The sequence below is a fragment of the Gossypium raimondii genome, chromosome 10, assembly GCF_025698545.1.
Source record: "Gossypium raimondii isolate GPD5lz chromosome 10, ASM2569854v1, whole genome shotgun sequence".
NCBI classification, from domain to species: Eukaryota; Viridiplantae; Streptophyta; class Magnoliopsida; order Malvales; family Malvaceae; genus Gossypium; species Gossypium raimondii.
In genome coordinates this window covers 40089939-40110345 of record NC_068574.1, presented here as the reverse complement: position 1 = coordinate 40110345, position 20407 = coordinate 40089939, and positions in this window count along the sequence as shown.

The window sequence follows — 20407 nt, the reverse complement described above, 5'->3', positions numbered from 1 at the left end:
TGAAGTTTAACATCTTGTCTGCATATTTCTTTCTCTGCTATGACTTCAAGGTTACCTTTTCAGGCATCGTTTAAAAAATTCATACTTATTAAATTATTAAGTGTAGCATATGTCTATGTCAACAACCTAGTATTTATAATCAAAGTAGAAAAACAATTTATGTAAGGTAACTGTAATATTCTATACTGAAACAATTTAATCACATAAATCCTAGGGTTATGCAAGGTAATAAGGTTCTCTCGAATTATTACAAGATTTAATCTAATTTTTCAAAATATAGATTAAACAAGCACCATTTAGATATTATGTTAATTAATGGCAGTCCGATTAGGTTTTAACAATTATTTGATACATCCCTACAATTGTAATGCATGAATAACATAATCATAATTTTATCTGAATGAATAAACAACCTAGATAAAATGCATCTATTATGCCCGAATTGGGCTGCTCTCAAAGCCTTGCAAAACTCTCTTGAAGAATGGAAAAAATGGAAAAGAGGAAAAAATGGATTAATGATGGGATGATGAAATTAGGGAATGAAGGGGGCATTTATACTAGGAGGGGAGAGCTTGAGTTTGCTAAAAATAGCATGTCAATCCCCCTTCTATGTCCAACCACCTTGAGAAGAGGAAGGGAGGTGGATGACTTTGCTAAATATAGCTACTCCAAGGCTTGATTTAAGGGAGGGAGTTGAACGGTCACTTGGAGAAATTTTTGGGAGTTTTTTGTGATTTTTTAACAAGTCTATGGAGTATTAATTAATTAACCCATGGATGGTTGGGCTACCCATAGCCAAATTTGGGCTCTTTTCTCATTAATGGATGGGTTGACTTCAAAATTAAGCAACAGGTTTACCCACTTCCTTGATCCAATTATGAGTCGAGTCAAGTTTGTCCCATAATCCAAAAATTAAATTATTTTGGATGCCATAGCTTATTAATTATCAACCCTCCTCTACATGGCGAGTGTTACAAGAATGTTGTTGCATTTGACTGTAAAAAAGGTGAGCTTTGAGACTGTCTTTTCTCCTTTTGCACCAAATTTCTTTAAATTTAGCAAAAATATGTAAATTTAGCATATAAATAATTAAAAATTGAGATTTGTTATTAATTTTGTCCATTTTAATAATTTTTTAATAAAATTACAAAATTTTCTGTAGAAACACTTAATTTACATGAACTACTAGTCAGAAGATGCTAAAAAAGTCTATATAAATTTAGAGTTATCAGATGTGTTGAGTGGGTAACAATTTAGAAAAAATAAAGTAAATCCACATTTTAGCTACCAGAACATTATTGATTGTTTGAAACGAATTAGTTCTTTAGTCACTGACTTTCGACCCCAACTACCTCTTATGAAGAGCCTCAATTGCAACAAGAGAGACGCCCACGAAAACGTCTCTCACAAGGACCTTTAGGTCTTGTGCTTTAGGAAAATTCACATAAAATTCCTAAGCAATTGAGATTACAGTAGGTCAGGTAGGTTGTTCACAAAATGTTGTCCACTTTAATCATTCGACCTTTGTAATTATTCGGTCGAAAAATAGTTGAGTGGAAAAATCGAATCCACACTCTTGAATGAGTAGCTTGTCCATTTTGTTGAAATGTTGAACGACTTTCTTATAGAGAAATCGTCTCTTCGAAGGATTCATAGCATCACACTCTGTAAGGCCCTAAAATTTTGAATGTTTGTCTGATAAATTCTGCCAATAATTAAGTGTCTGTATATGTGGTTAAATGTTCTATTTATGTAATTGAGGTTAGGGGTTCAAGCCTTGTTTTTGAAAAGTTTTGCTATTCTAATTTGATTTAATCCTTATTCTTGAACTATCGATTTAATTTTAATTCAGTGTGTTTCTATGTTAAGAATGAGCCTGCTGGTTCAATAGTTAAGGTTTTGTATTCTCTCTAGTCTTGTGTTCAAGTCTCGACGCATGCGTTAAGAAATATTTTTGCTAATAGTTGGAATTTTAGTTATTGGTTTTAATTAGAAAAAAAATCTAGTTAACATTCCCTCTCCTTTTAACTTTTACTTTTTCTTATTTCTTCTTCATTTTCTTTGTTTTTCTTTTTCTTTACTTTTGATTTGCTTCGATAATTTTGCTATCAGATCTAATTGAGGGTTTATATTGTTCGTTGTGTCGATTAGAAGGTGATTGTGTAAGTTTTCGCTGTTATCTCCTCCTATTTCTGTGAAATTTTGGAATTGGGTTTTCTGTTATTTCACTTGAATTCTCTATTAAACGATCACTTGGCTTTTTTTTAGGTGTAGATATCGAAGATAGTGATTCCCAACATGTTAATCTGAGTAATTGCTAGTGATTCGATGGTAACTGTTGGTTTAGTTTGAAGGATTTGCGTCGAAACGTTTGACATAGTTAATTATGTGCTACACTGTGTGATTTTTGTCAAATAAGTTGTTTACTTGGTTATTGGATGGTCGTTTTAGGCATCGGGAGTCTTCTGCGTTATTTCTACTTAGAAACTACTTCAGGTACGTAACAAAAACTCGATTCTCTGAGAAATTCAGTCATCGAAAAACATGGCTGTCGACACCACACGGTCGTGTGCCAGGTTGTGTGGTAGCCCGTGTGTCCGGCCGTGTAACTCACTGTTTTTAAATTAGAGCCACACGTGCTAGGAACACGAGCATGTGTCCAGGCCATGTAACTCACTGTTTGTGAATTAGAATCACATGGGCTAGAGACACGGGCGTGTGTCCAGGCTGTGTGAGAGATATTTAGAGCTTTGAGTCACACATGCGAGCACGTCGCTGTGTGCTAGATCGTGTATCTCACTGTTGCGAACCACATGGCCATGTGCTAAGCTATGTGCGACATAAAAAGGGTCACACGGGCATGTGTCAGGCCTTGTGCACCACATGGTCTAGACAGCCAGGCCATATGAATCCACACCGGCAGTGGCCAAAGTACTAAAATTTTCCCCTAGGGCTATAAGCATCGTTTGACTCAAATGTAGGCCTTTTGTATTGTTCGTATGATCTGAATTAAAACATATAAGTTGCTTTCCAATGCCCTAAGACTGAGTAGTTGATTATCTGAATGTATACGAATGTGATGAGCGTTAATGGTTTTGATCTGTACTATTGATTATGAACTGTATATGGGTAACTATGTGTACATTCTTGATATTTGACATCTGTAATCTGCATCTGTATTTGGTGGGAATCGTGTAAAGAAGGAAGTGATATGTTCTAGTTCAGTGGCTAAGCCACAATCTATATATGAATCTGGCATTTTATCGCAATCTGATCTAGCAGTTAGTTTGCAATCATGTTGAAGAGTTGTACCGACACTATGTGGTGTGTAGGGCTGGATGGGTATTTAATTCCCTTTATGGTGTATTGGGTTTGTCGGAGATGGTGTGTAGCGGATGAGGGTAGGAAAACTGCATGTGTTTTTTATTTGTTCTGCATATGAATTTGAATTGTTCTGCCTTTCGTTTGATCTGTTAAGACTGTACTGAATATCCTCTGATTTTGATTTTGAACACGAGTTTGGGAATTTACCATTATATTTATGACTCTATCTGAATTTATATATGTTGCACATATTGAGTTATCAACTCATTTTGTATGTTGACTTAATTACAAGTAACTCACAGTCTTGATAGGGTCGACGTAGTGGAAGCTCGGTCGTTTAACTTTATCACCTTATACGTGACAAGTATTTTTAGTATTTTCTTCGTATTATGACTTTTTAAGATTGTTGATTTATCGACCGGGTTTTTATGATTGTTTATAATCTTTCAGATGGTTTCGAACTATTTTTAACTGCGATTATAAAAGTTGGTTTTTCCTAATAACATTTAATGTAACTCTTCAAACTTGGTCTTAACGTCTAGGCCAGGTATGGAGTGTTGCACACTCAACTGATCTCCAAAAGCCGTCCACTTTTGTGGAGTCATATTTACTAAATTATCAAATAGATCAACCAACTAGCTTCAGTAAACATACAACCAATCACAACTTAATACTCAATTTCTCTAAAGATGCTAGACAGAATGTAAGTGAGAATGTAACTACTAGATACTAGATATAAAATAATATCAACATGCTTTTGGTTGCATCAATAGTTTGGCGGAGTTGTTCTTCGATCAACAATAGATTCACCCCAAAATGGGACTAGTTTTTTGCACTAGAGAGGAAGATTAGAACTTAAAGGAAAAAAGAATCACAAATTAAAAATAGAAAATAAGAAATTAGATGAGAAATACTGTAGACAAAAACCAAAAAAGAAAAATTGAGGTTGTTGATGCGATGCATAGTAGAAAATGATGAAAGAAGAAAAAGGGAGTTTGGGGCGACTAAAAGAGTGGGGACATCGTGACGTCAGGGCTTTATGTTGCCACCTCATCATGATTTCATGGCCTTACTTGTCACGATGTCATATTTAAATTTCAAGTTTCAAGGCAAGCACATCATGACTCGTTGTGACTTCCTTAGCAATGTTGTGACTGTTGAAAAAAAATCTGGCTAAAAAATGGTTTTCTACCACAATGGAGAAATAAAATTTTGAAAATTGATCCAGTTTATGATATTTATAGCAATAAAATTTTTGTTGAAATTATACCTAGGTTTTGGACTAGATAGATTTTATACGTTCTTGGCTTTTAACCAAATGATCTTCTCTGCTATTCTCGTGCCATGAGCTACTTCGAGTATGAACTCGAACAAATTCGAATCAAACATAGAACCAAAAATATTTTCTTTACTTTCAATGGGAAAGTAAATTTCTCTATCAATAAAAATCGGAAAAATTTTTAATCCTAGAAAATAGAATTTGTTCTAGAAAATGAATTTAACATTATCTCAAAGTTGTATATATGTTTTTAGACCTAACGGTGCTATCTATTTATAGGGAGAAGAAGTGAAATCATAATTGAATTAGTAGAATACATTTAATGCCTATTAAATAGAAAAACAATCCCTTAGTTGAACTAGGAGAGAGAGGGGCTAATAGGGTGTCCTTCCCTTCTTATGTATTATGATAGGGATTCAGGTCTCTCCTATATTGGGTGCAATTATTTGTGCTTCCTGAAATTTTATCCCAACACTGTATAATTTAATCCAATCGAGTACATTTTTTCTATTTCTCAAAATAAACATTATTTATTAGTTTAATTTAAATAAATTAAATTTCCAATGAAATAATTTTCCCAACCTAATTCTAATTTTGTTAAAATCATGACACTTTACCATAAAAGAATCTAAGAGAAAATATATTTAATTTCTACATTCAACGGATTCACAATAACCAATTAATTTAATTTAATTTTCTAAATTCAATTAATTAAATAATAATTCAAAAAACTTAAATTAATTCTCAGATCATTTCCATACTTAGTGAGAAACCACATTAATTCTTGAATGTAACCTATTTCTCTAACTTTATCATTTCTATACATTTTTATTCATTTGATTCATCATGCAATTCATTTCTAGTCTCAATGAGCTAGCAGAGGGACCGATTGGACATAAGTGATTAGGGCTTAAATGATTTATAATTAAGTTACATCTTTTCACCTATTAATTATAAACTCATTAAGTCACGAAGTCATTCCACTATAGTATCGTGACTGAGCTCTCCCCAATTACATACCATCACAAAAGCTACTCGACCAGTGCTCGTCCAATAACCTTGTCATAAGTGTGTTACCCTCTTAAGATATCCTTAAGTGCGTTACCCTCTTAAGATATGTTACCCAATTATAAATTCGTTTTCCTAATGTGATCTTGTTTTATCTTTTGGTAACCATTACATCTTCTTTCATGTAAAGTCAATCACTATCATATAGTAATTAAGTCATTCATCACAAAGACAAAAGACCCGTGACCACGTTTACTTTTCATTTATAATGTAATGCTAATGAGAGGATATCATTTACCCACGTATTGGGCTATGAATTCCACTATTATGAATTATGCTACATTATTTATAAGTCATATACCCAAAACATCAGTTTTCAATTCCTTATTTATTCGAACTCAGGCTTTTACTTACATCAAAGTATATGAGCCACACATACATAGCCCATCATCCACTCAGGATTAAGGTAAAACACATTGTAACACCGCTCACTCGGTCTGATTGTCGGACTGAGTTATAGTATACTACAATAATTAACCAAGCATATCACAAATAAATCCGGCTTTAAATATTTAATTAAATAATAAACATGATATAATCCAAGAAAAATATGATTTATGAACATATTCGAGTCCCAAATGAGCTTATGAAGCTCTTAGACCAGCTAAGAAACAAGTCAGGACTAATTTGAAACTTTTATGAAAATATAGGTAAAAAGAAAATACAAAAGTCACATGGCCGTGTGGCCATGACCTTGTGACAGGAAGAGGCCTTGTGGGATTAAAACACACAGCCATGTAGCCCAATCGTGTATAGGAACTAAGATCGTGTATGCAGAGTCATGCGCCTGTGTCGACATGTTGTGTAACTAACTATGACCGTGTGGACCTAATTGTAAAACTTTGTAAATATTTACACAGCTGTGTCACCAGGTCGTGTGAGAGGTTGTGACCATGTGCATCATTTTTTACTCTAAACATACAGATTACACAGTCATGCCATATGCCCGTATATGGCACTTGACCATGTGTCAAGTCGTGTGTGCCTAAATGGTACCCTACAAGGCAAGTTACCACACCAAACATCCAAATATACCACAACCATGTAATATATCGTTTATCGACCTGTTAAAAGACATCAAAAGCATACCAAAACAATACTTATATCATTCATCCTAAGTGTCTAACCAATATGCAACAATTGGCACCTCAATTCAACAATTCGTATCCTATCATTCATCATCATTCATGCCTGAATATTCATACTTAACATTCACATGTGTTCATCATTTCAAATGCCGAGATTTCATCAAAAAAAAAATTATCCTTTTTAAGTTTCAAAACTCATTAAGTAAAATACACCATATTGACCAAAACATATGTGCAACTCATGTTACAAATCAACCAAAATAAAATCATCACTTCTAAACATTACACTTATATCCACATCAAAATACATCGATACATAAGTTTTAATCTCATTCACATATGCATATCAATTAGCTTGAGTAAATCACATTTCAAGTAGGCTATTCACTTGCCACTTCGTTTCGCATAATAAAACCAAATCATCGAACATCATCAACATCATTAGACCAAGATCATGAACATCCAAAATAACTTAAACACAAATACAACCCTATATACATGCCACATACCTGAATATGGAATAAATAAAGATTATAGAATCATAGATTAGATACTGTGAGCTCCGAGTTGATCCGACCAATGCATTCCACAAAATAACCTATTCAGAGTTAGAAAAACAACCAAGATAAGCATTACAGATGCTTAGTAAGCTCGTATGAAATTCATTTAACCTACCACGATAAATTTACAATTCAATTATGAAAACCTAATGTAACAAGTACGAATATCATTTGGCATCCTGTTACATCCACAAGTACATCACTTGACACTTCCAGAGGTTAATACATTATATTACACAAGCTTATAATAAAACCATTTATCTTTAATACTCTCCAAAACACATTTGACCAATTATAACTCAAATCATTTTGTTTATTTATCATTCATAACTTAAAACAATATAACTCACCTCAGTTCACATTTAATTAAATGGACTAGCTACTATACAGTTCCTTGTTATCACAATTTAATAACAACAGGTGAGATTATTACACACGAATCAAATAACACTTCCAACGATACCATTTAATCTGTATAAAAAACATTCAAAAAGTACAACATTTATGTCATTCCATTCTCATATATCCATTTCGAATTCAGTATTCACATTATTTAAACAATTTCATTTTAGATCACATTTATTTTTATCGCCCGGAGAATTATAGCGAATATACCTCGGATACACGGGATAATAATGCTCACACAGGTTATTGAGAATCTGCAACAAATGCTAGATTCTAGCAATGGTATGGTATCCACCATCGGTAAATAGTACCTGATAAATATAACACTGAGATAGAGTTCCTGATAATTGTAACACCTATACAAAGTACCTGATAACTGTAATCACTGGCACATAGTGCCTGATAAACCCTAATGACATGTCATTTGTATCCTCGCTATTCACTGAGTTCACATGGGTGTATCACATATCCAATCTTTACCATTCTTTTGAACATTTTTTACACATGTCAAATAACCATATATTTTTAATTTAAACCAATTCATATTTCATAACCATTTGTATTAGCCACATATATTGTACTTTGCACTATAGTTCTTTCAATGCCAATAATTATTGTATTACAACAATTAAACTATCAATAAATTAAATAACACAATAATAAACAATCATTAACAAATTAAATCTCATACAAAACTTACCTAATCAAAACAACCACAAACACAATCCGAGGACTATTCCACAATTTTTCTTTTTTGCTTTTATCTACAAATTGGTTCAAATCCCGATCTATAATTTAATTTAATTCAATTTATCAATTTCAAACATCTCAAAAATTCCTATTGTAATGATATATTAATATAATTTCAATTTTCAAGTGTTTCCTAAAATTTTGTAGTTTATTCAATTTAGCCCTAAAATAGAAATAGTTATATATATCAAATTAAGCCCCGATTTTTAGCCTAATTTCAATTCTATCCATATATAACCCTATACAATAAATATTTATACAAATATCAAGCCAAATTTGAAATGTTTTCATTTGAGTCCTTAAATTTAAAACTAGCAAAGTTTCTTTTACAGATTAGTCCTATTTCATTTCTAAACTTCAAAATCTACCATTAACATATAAAACTTCAATTAACATCAATGAAAACTTTTCTAAACTTTAACGGCTTCAATAATTAACATACAGGTTAACTAAAATTACAAGAAACAGATTAAAATCGGCTTACCAATTTGAAAACCAAAGTTGGTCGAAAGCTTGGTTTTCTTCTCAAAGGAGAAATGATGGAGAAGGAAGAAATAAAATATGATAATGGCCATTTTCCTTTTTTTTTATGTTCTAATACCTTTAATTTTATTATTATTAACTTAATTTAATATGAAAATTATCATATAAATTACTAGTTTTCAGGCATGAACCGGCCAATATAGTTTAAATTGGCCTAATTGCCATTTTGACTCTTTCAAAAATACTTTTTAACCCATTTAGCTAATAACAATCAATAGTGATTAAATTTTACAGTTTTTATGATTTAGTCCTTACCTTAATTAACAATTAAATCAACCAAATTACCAGACCAAAATTTAATAAAGCCTAAATAACAACTATGTAAATATTTTTATTAAATATTTATGGACTTGGTTTGCGGAGATGAGGTCCCAATACCTCATTTTCCAAAACCACTTGACTTTAGGGTCAAACCATTTGTACTTAGCTAACTGTCCAATTAGCAAAAATTATCATATCAAAATTCAATAAAACACTATAATATTAAATAATATTTACTGACTCGATTATTGAAATACAAATATTTGAAATTGCCATTTTCGGCACCATTGAAAAATGGGTTGTTACACACACTATGAATGCCACAACTGGATAAATCCATAAATGAATTTAGGATTTATTCTACTTGGGTCTTGTCCGATGTATTTTCAGTCCAGTTAGTCACATCTACGTCTCTCTCTTTTGGGAGTCATATGCTCCGATGCCCAAGACAAAGCATCTCCCCAATTGGACTTGATAGACAATATATTAGTATTTGAATCGATTTTCTCATTTCCGATTAGACTAAGGACATGTTTAGGTTCATCTACTAATATAAGTTGTCTTTCTATATTACAATCCGACCACATAATACCACTTAGTATTAGTTAAACATTGGACAACTAGTGAGCTAATATTTGGTTCTAGTTTGCTTCATATGAAAAAACCATATGAGGACAATATAAAAAGGGTATTAATGTAATTCATGAACCCATAACCTCATACACACACACTAACACTACATTTAACCACTGAAATAGATTACTCACTTTGACAATTTTTAACCACTCAAAAATAATAATTTTGGGGCGTTACACTTCATACATCGATAAGGTACTGGATTAGTTTGCAATGACTGATGTGAAGCCAGGCGCTCAACCGATTGCATCGGGTTTTCATCTCTTTGGATGATTGTTTGAAAATAGCAAAAAGAAGAGAGCATATCAGTAAGGTTCCATATGCTTCGGTAGTTGGAAGTCTTATGTATGTGATGCTTTGCACTCATTTGAATATTTGTTTCGTACTATGAATGGTTAGTCGATATCAAATGAATCATGATCTCAAGCATTGGCAACATGTAAAGCATATATTAAGGTATCTTAAAAGAACCAAAGATTATATACGATAGAGCCATAGGATGGAGACGTGTAAAATTCAGACTTCCAAACCTGTAAAGATTCGAGGAAATCGACATTGTGAAGTGTATTCATCCTAGACGATAGAGCCATAGTATGGAGACGTGTAAAACAAACTTGCACTACTGACTCTATTATGGAGGTCAAGTATGTGGTTGCTTCTGAGGCAATGAAAAAAGCAATTTGGCTTCAAAAGTGCTTAACTAATCTTGAAGTCATTACTCGTATGGAAAAATATATAGCATTGTACTGTGATAACATTGTTGCAACAGTTAATACCGAGGAAATGAGAAGTCACAAAAGGACGAAATGCATTGATCGAAAGTATCACTTGTTACAAGAGACAGTAGCTGAAGGAATTGTAGATGTGGTGAAATTAGCTTCTGAATATAACCTTTGGGATCTATTTACTAAGACTCATGTAACTAAGAGTTTTAACAAACACATCGAGGATATAGGAATGTGAAACATGTAACACCCTTAACCTGTATCCGTCGCCAGATTAGGGTTATGGAGCATTATCGTACACACGAAACATTTAAACTTAAGTGCATTCAGTAAGATAAACATATCATAAATCAATCATACATACACATACCATCCCTAAATTGAGCCCTCGAGGCCCTAGGGATACCTTAGAAATGATTTAGGACTAATTTGAAATCATTTGGAAAGTTTAAGGAAAATTTTACAAAAATTTGCAAACAAGGGTCTCACGGCTGTGTGCCTCACACGGCTGAGACACACACCCGTTTCTCAGGCGTGTAACCTTCAAACTAGGGACACACGGCCGTGTCCTCAGTTGTGTAACTCTCTAAGTAAGGTCACACGACCGTGTCACATGCCCATGTGCGAGGCCGTGTAACCCTCTTAGTTGCCCCACACGCTTGTGTGCCAGGCCGTGTGCCAGACCATGTAACTCACCGACTTGCATACAAAGGAACTCTCAAATATCACACAGTCGTGTTGCCAGGCCATGTGCCACACATGGCTGAGTCACACTCCCGTGTCTTAGGCCACGTGGACATAAATTTGTCTAAAGTTCAATCTCTTTCCTATACCATTTCATGCATGAACATTTAGGTCTTTTGTGCACATTTTCAAGGCAACAAAACCTTATCAAAACATACATATATTTGCCATTCCAAAAGTCCTAATTAAACTAACCAATATGCCACTTAAAGGCACCTCAAAAGCAATCATCGAAACTTACCTAAACATGTCAACTTTACCTAATTTCAAACATCAATATCTAGTTCAATACTTTCCAAAACAAGTCATAACTTCACCAAAATCATACCAATTCAAAACATTCCATATGAGCCAGTCAAAACATGCAACATAAAATAGCCACAATGACACTAACTAGCAAGGCATCAAATGTACCAACCAAGTTAACTTGCACAACCTATACATACCAAATCATCAACTAAACATTCAACTAAATATCATTACAAGTCCACCTATACATGCCATTATAACATTGGCTAAAACATTCAAAACCTACCGATATTTATGCTTGATAGTGTGAAAGATCTCTGACAAACTTCCAAACCAACCGAGCTTCTGATAATCTATAAAAGATAGGAAAAAAACTACATAAGCAATTAATGCTTAGTAAGCTCGTATAACTTAAACACAACTTACTATTTCATTTGCATAATGTAAATATCATATTTGTAATACCAACTAAACCATAAGCTTTGCATAATGCTTATACATCATCATCAAATACAAAAGTTAGTGCATTTATACATGGTTCAAATGAATTCATCTATAACAAGTAATATACACATGTATTCGCATCATTTAGATCACCATTTCCTTTTCATAAGTTCATGATGCATTCTATTTGAACACTTACCATTTCATTTCCTTTTCATACCCATTGAACCATCTAGAATTATATTGGATACTCAAGAAAGCTCACACAAAGTGTGCATTTACATAACTGTAACGTTTCCTTTACATCATTGCTCACACAAGTTGTGAAATGGGCCTACTCACACGAGCTGTGGGTGGGAACATAAGCTACATGATGCTGCTCATGCGAGCTATGGAGTATCTGCAACAAATGCAGGACCTCAGTCATCGATAGGACATTTAAGACCATCACCCGAAACATGAAAACTATAATCAATTGTCATTTGTATCCTATAAATTCCTAAGGTTCAACCGGGACTCGATAACCATCATAGCATTGATTTATCTATACATTGATCAATTGACATTATAAATAACATTGTAATATACGATTTAAAATAGCATTAATACGATAACCATTTATACGAACTTACCTCGACTAATAGGGGGTAGAAGTTAAATCAAGCTAATCCGAAGCTTTTGCTTTGCCTCGATCTAGGTCCTTACGTGGTCTATCTTGATCTAAATAGACAAATTTCAATCCATTTAAAACCTCTAGTATTCAATTTAGTCCACATTTCATAATTATGCAAAATTACTAGTATACCCCTAACATTTTAACTTTTCATAATTTAGTTCTTAAGCTCATAAATTGAAATCTAAGCATTTTAATCTCTCTTATAAGCTAACTAAAATATTGAGGACTTAAACCAACAAAATAAATCATAATTTCATAAATTTAATATGAATTTTTACCATTTTACAAATCAATCCCTAAATGTAAATTTCATAAAAATCACTTTACGAACTTGTTTATTTCTCAACAAATATTCATGATGTAGCATTTAACATCAAGAACATTTTAAGAACATTCAAGAACATTCATGGAAAGTCCCTTAACCTTTAACAATTTTACAAATTGAACCCCGGGATAGCTAGACTAAGCTAAAACGATCTCAAAAACATGAAAATCATTAAAAACGGAACTCAAAATCATACCATGCAAGAGAAGAAAGTTTTGTAAGATCTTGAGTTCATCAATGGTGTTTTATTTCTCTTAGTTTCAGTTAGGGAATAAAAAATAAAAGATTATACCATTTCTTTTCTTTTGTTTTAACTTTAATTATCAAATTACCATTTTATCTTTTAAAAACTCTAATAATTTTATTAAAACCGTGTCCATAAACATCCACTATCACCTCAATTGGTCTATTTACCATTCAGGTCCATTAGTTTAAAGTTTCATAGGCATTTGACCCTTTTAACTAATGGAACTCTACTTTTACACTTTTTATGATTTAGTCCTTTTCACTGAATTAATCATACAAACATCAAGATTTCTTAATGAAATTTTAATACGACCCTAATATGATCCCGTAAATATTAAAATAATAAAATAAAAAATAAAAATTTACTCATTAGATTTGTGGTCCCAAAACAACTGTTCTGATTTAACTGAAAACAGGTTGTTACAACTCTCCCCCTTTAAAGGAATTTTCGTCCCCAAAAATCTTACCAGAAAATAAGTTCGGGTATTGCTCTTTCATAGCTTCTTTTGATTCCCAAGTAGCCTCTTTTATTCCGTGTCGTTACGACAGAACCTTAACTAAAGCTATACATTTATTTCTCAATTCTTTAACTTCTCGAGCTAGAATTCTGATCGGTTCTTGACTGTATGTCATATCTAGCTAAATCTCAACATCTACTGGTGATATCACATGTGAAGGATCTGATCGATACCGTTGTAACATAGATACATGAAATATGTTATGAATCTTTTCTAACTCTGACGGAAAAGCCAATCGATAAGCTACTGGCCCAATTCTCTTAATGATCTCGTACGACTTGATAAATCGCGAACTAAGTTTCTTTTTCGACCAAATCGAAGAACTTTCCTCCAAGGCGATAATTTTAGAAATACCTTGTCACCGACTTGGAATTATATGTTTTCCCTTTTCAAATTTGCAAAATACTTTTGTTGATCCGAAGCTGCTTTCAAACTATCACGTATTACTTTGACCTTTTTTTCGGTATCTTGAACGAAATCAACACCGAATAACTTTTTCTCGCTCAGCTTAGTCCAGTATAACGGAGTTCGACACTTTTGACCATACAAAGTTTCGTATGGTGCCATTTTAATACTCGCCTGATAACAATTATTATATACAAATTTAACCAACGACAGAAATCTCTCCATGTTACCTTCAAAATCTAAAACACAACATCGAAGCATATCTTCGAGTATCTGAATTACTCGCTCAGACTAACCATTGGTCTGTGGATGAAACGCTGTACTAAAATGTAGTAGAGTGCCTAGAGCTTCATATAACTTGCTCCAGAATCGAGACATAAACCATGGACCCCTGTCAGAGATTATAGAAACTAGCAGACCGTGCAGTTTAACAATCTCAAAAACATACTGTAACACCTACAAACCTCAAACCGTCACCGGAACAGGGTTACGAGGCATTATCGGACCTATCAGACAACTTACGAATAATTCATAATTAAAATAACATTGATAGTATAATTTAATAACAAAATCCCTATAATGGACTCTCGAAGCCCAAAACATGTATTAAAAGTAGAATGAAACTTGTTTGAGTATTCCGAAAAAAATTTCATAAATTATTTTTTCAATTTCGACAGTATTTCTGCTTATTTTTACATAAAACCCCCTGCAATTAAAACCCTATCCATTTCAAAACATAACCAACTCAACCAATTCAATATAATATCAATTTAAAATTTATCAATGTACTAATTAAATTGAAATGGATAAACTTCTTTCACTATAATTCTTAGACTTGTACTACTAACATTTTTAACCATTTATAGTCAAAACATAATAACCTTTATATACATCCTATGTACATGCCACATTACCAAAAGAAAATATACATCACCAAAAGTTTACTGAAGTCGGGTCTGGCTTTGGATGCTAGTTCAGTACTTGACTTCTACAACCTGCACACGGAACTGTACGCTGAGTATGCATATACTCAATGGTATCACTATAATTCAATTTATGTTTAAATACATTAAATCACACACACACATACTTTTACATTACAATTATCATCACTTAATGAACAATTAAGTTTTTTATATTATCATTTGATTATATATATACCATTCTTATATCTTTATTTCAATTCTCACCTTTCACATATGTCATATCGTTCAAATTTAGTTTTATTAGTAAATTTATTTCATTTTCCCCTATTCACTTGACTAAGACTCGGCGGATACACGGATTCCAACCAACACACCAATACTACACATTGTACCTTAACAGTACACAACACCTAAACAATGAATCGATGCAGTAGCAATAATAAGAATAATAACGATATTCAACACACAAATTGTTGAATTTGTAACAAGATATGATAACGATATTCAACACACGTGTCAAATCGATAGAATAAGAATGAGTCGGCATATAAATGCACGATCGATGAAGTCGGCAAAAACCCGTACTCTTCCATATCCTATGGCATGCCAACTATATCTGACTAGCCCGACTAGTTAATAGGATATTTAATTCACTTTTCAGTACAATTTCTATCTTAGTTCAGTATCAATTATAATTCCTTATTTCAATCAGTTTCACAGTATTGCAGTAATTCATTACTGTAGTAATTTCAGAGTTCAATGCGGTACAGATAACAATATTCAGTAACTTCACAATTCAATTCAGTACTCAAAAACAATATTCAGTATTCCATAATTCAGTTCAGTATCAGTCTCAATTTGATTACCCAATCATAAATTTTCATTTTACTAAACATTTACCTTAAAATACTTACCATACATAATTAGTAAAGTAAACACATAATAATGATAAAGTTTGAATTGTTGTGATACAAACCAGAATTCTTTTCAAATTTAATCCTCGACGATCTTTTCTTTTCCTTTTTGGGCTGATGCTTCAGGCTCGATTTTAGCTACAAACAATTAAAATAATTTCACAATCATTAACACAACACAATTTAATTGCTGAAATTTTTATCTAACTTTTACTTTAATTCCAATTTGAATCCTAACTAAACCTATATATTTTTCTTTCTCAATTCATACCCTTTTGCTACTCAATTTCTTACCAAACTCACATTTACCTATCTAATTTTTATCATATTTTCATAATTTTGAATTTCTTTCAATTTAATCTCAAAACTCAAAACTTATAGCTTAGTTTACAATTCAATCCTTTAATCAATCCTAACTTGAATTTCATTCAATTAAATTCCTAATTCATCATTTTATTCAACATTAACCATATTTGAAAACCTATGAATTCTCAAAATATCAACTTAGTTTCATCAAAACCTTATTCCAAGGCTTCTAAAACATCAAAATCAAGTAAAAAGGGCTTAATTGACTTACCTATTAAGGTTTAAAGCTTCAAAACCTGAATTTTCCTTTTTATTTTCTTTCTTTCCTTCCTTTCCCTGCTTGAAATAGCTTCATTCTTTTTTCTCTGCTTTTTCTTTTACTTTATTTTATTTGCTTTATTGTTTTAATTACTTAATAATTAATACAATATCAATATAAAATATCTTATGCTTAAATATTAAGTAAACCAATTGTTTAATTACATTTTTACATATTTATTTTATTACACTTATATAAATTTTATACCATTTATTTGTCAATTATCTTATTTATTTAATAAAAATCTATTTAACAACAAATAATAATATTACAAATGTACATATATATTTTATTCATAAAATTACAATATCATCTATACCATACATTTGTTATCATTTATTTTATTTATTACACAAAATCTTATAATTTAATTATTTATCTAATAAATATCTATCTAATAATTTAATATAATTATTACAAATGTATATATTTCTATCAATACATTTGTATTAAATCACTACCATACATTTGTCTTTGTTTAACTTATTTCATAACATAATAATAATAACAATTAATATAATTTATTATTTAATATTAAACCTTAATAATTATTAATGAAATTTTAATAAAATATCACATAAAATCTTCAATTTTACCCAACTTATGCCGCCTCATACTTGTGAATTGGCTTAATTGTCATTTTGGTCCTTTATACTTTCTTTTAATCTATAATTAAACTTTTACCCTTTACTCAACTTAGTCTTTTTTTTAATTACTTTAAATTAAGCTAAATACACTAAATAAAAAGAAGTCTAATTAAACACACTATCAGACTCATAATTTTAATTACTCCCAATAATTATTTACTAACCCGATTTACTAAGACGGAGGCCCAATAACACACTTTTTCGGTGCCCACGGATTTTGGTTTCTTACATTTCTCCCCCTTAAAAAAATTTCATCCTCGAAATTTTACCTAAAAAAAAGTGAGGATATTGTGATCTCATAGTTTCCTCCGGTTCCCATGTTGCTTCTTCCACACTCTGGTTTCTCCACAGTACTTTTACGAAAGGAACTCATTTGTTTCTTAATTCTTTCACTTCTCGAGCTAGTATTTGAACTGGTTTTTCTTCATATGACAAATCCGGTCTAATCTCAATGTTTTCAACAGAAATAACATGAGATGGATCCGATCGATACTTTCGTAACATGGAAACAAGACAAACATCATGAATTTTCTTTAATTCCAGAGGTAAAGCCAATCGGTAAGCAACTGGTCCAACTCTCTCCACAATTTCATACGGCCCAATAAAACGTGGACTTAATTTACCCTTTCGGCCAAATCTTAAAACATCCTTCCAATGTGATACTTTAAGGAATACTTTATCACCAACAGAATACTCAATGTCTCGCTATCAAAGGCTGCTTTCAATCTATCTTTCATCTTCTTAACTGTTTCTTCTGTTTCTTGAATCAGTTCTGGCCCAATCACTTTTCTTTCATTCAATTCTATCCAACATACTGGTGATCGACACCTTCGACCATATAATGCTTCATACGGAGCCATCTGAATACTAGATTAGAAACTATTATTATAAACAATTATGCTAGTGGCAAATATCGTTCCCAACCTGGTTCAAAATCGATAATGCAAGCTCGAAGTATGTCTTCTAATATATGAATTACCTACTCTGACTGCCCATCGGTTTGCGGATGAAATGCAGTACTGAAATTAAGCCGTGTACCCAATGATTCATGTAATTGCCTCCAAAATATCGATGTAAATCGAGGATCTCGATCTTAGATTATTGATATCGAAATACCATAAAATCTCACAATCCTCCGGATATATACTTCAACTAGTTTCTGCAATGACCAATCAGTTCTGACTGCTATGAAGTGTGCTGACTTGGTAAGTCTATCAACAATTTCCCAAATAGCATTCTTTTTGCTTGCTGATAATGGTAGTCCTGTAATAAAATCCATAGTGATACAATCCCATTTCCACTCAGGAATACTAATAGGCTGAAGTAGACCTGTCGATACCTGATGCTCTGCTTTTACTCGCTGACATGTCAAACATTTACTAACATATTCGACTATACCTTTCTTCATTCCTGGCCACCAATACAGTTCTCGTAAATCACGATACATCTTTATTCCACCAGGGTGCAATGCGAAAGGGCTATCGTGTGCTTCTCGAAGAATCAACTCTTTAAGCTAAGAAGTAGTTGGAATACAAATCCAATTTCAGAATCTCAAACAATCATGATCATCAATACTAAAATTTTCTATCGGGACATTATGTGACATCTTTCTCTTTTTCAACAACATATCATCTTCCAACTGTGCTAATCTAATCTGATCAAACATTACCAGCTTTACTCTCAACTCAGCCAAAAGACTTCCATCATCACTAATACTGAGTCGTGCAAACATTGCTCTTAATTCTATTGCAACTTTTCTACTTAGTGCATCAACTACCACGTTTGCCTTTCCCAGATGATAATCTATGACACAATCATAGTCTTTCAAAAGCTCTATCCATCGTCTCTGTCTCAGATTCAACTCCTTTTGTGACAGAAGATATTTGAGACTTTTATGATCAGTGTAAATATAACATTTCTCACCATATAGGTAATGTCTCCAAATCTTCAATGCAAAGATTACAGCAGCTAACTCCAAATCGTGTGTCTAGTAGTTGCATTCATATGGCTTCAACTGTCGAGATGCATATGCTATTACTTTTTCATCTTGCATTAATACACAGCCCAAACCATTCAGAGAAGCATCGCTGTCCACTATGAAATCTTTTCCCGACTCTGGTAATGTTCAAATAAGTGCCTCGACCAACATCTGCTTCAATGTCTCAAAACTTCTCTGGCACTACTCATCCCAGACAAAAGGAACATTCTTTTGTAGTAGCTTAATCATCGACAAATCTATCTTTGAGAATCCATTTACAAATTTCCTATAATACCCGGTTAGACCGAGAAAACTATGTACATCTGATACATTATTGGGTGGTTTTATTGGACAATCGCTTTAATCTTCTTTGGATCGACTCGAATTCTGTTTGCAGATACTACATGTCCCAGAAATACAACCTCTGGTAACCATAATTCACATTTACTGAGCTTTCCATACAACTATTTCTCCCGTAATATTTGCAGCACTATTCTAAAATGTTGTTCATGTTCTGCCTCTGTCATTGAATAGACCAGTATATCATCAATGAAGACTACCACGAACTGATCTAAATACGGCTGGAAGATACGATTCATGAGATCCATGAAAGCAGCTGGAACATTAGTTAATCCAAATGGAATTACCAAGAATTCATAATGACCATACCTCGTACGGAAAGCTGTCTTCGGTATATTAGTTTCTTTTACTTTCAACTGATAGTACCCAAACCTCAAATCAATTTTTGAAAATACTGAAGCTCCTTTCAGTTGGTCAAATAAATTGTCAATCTGAGGTAATGAATATTTATTCTTGATTGTTACCTCGTCCAACTGTCAATAATCAATACATAGCCGCATTGACCCATTTTTCTTCTTAACAAACAATACCGAAGCTCCCCAAGGTGAAATACTCAGTTTAATAAACCCATGATCTAGTAAATCCTGTAATTGCACCTTCACCTCTTTCAATTCAGTGGGCGACATTTGGTACGAAGGTATAGAGATTGGTGCTGTACCTGGATACACTTCTATAGAAAATTCAACCTCTCTGTTAGGTGGTAAGCCCGAC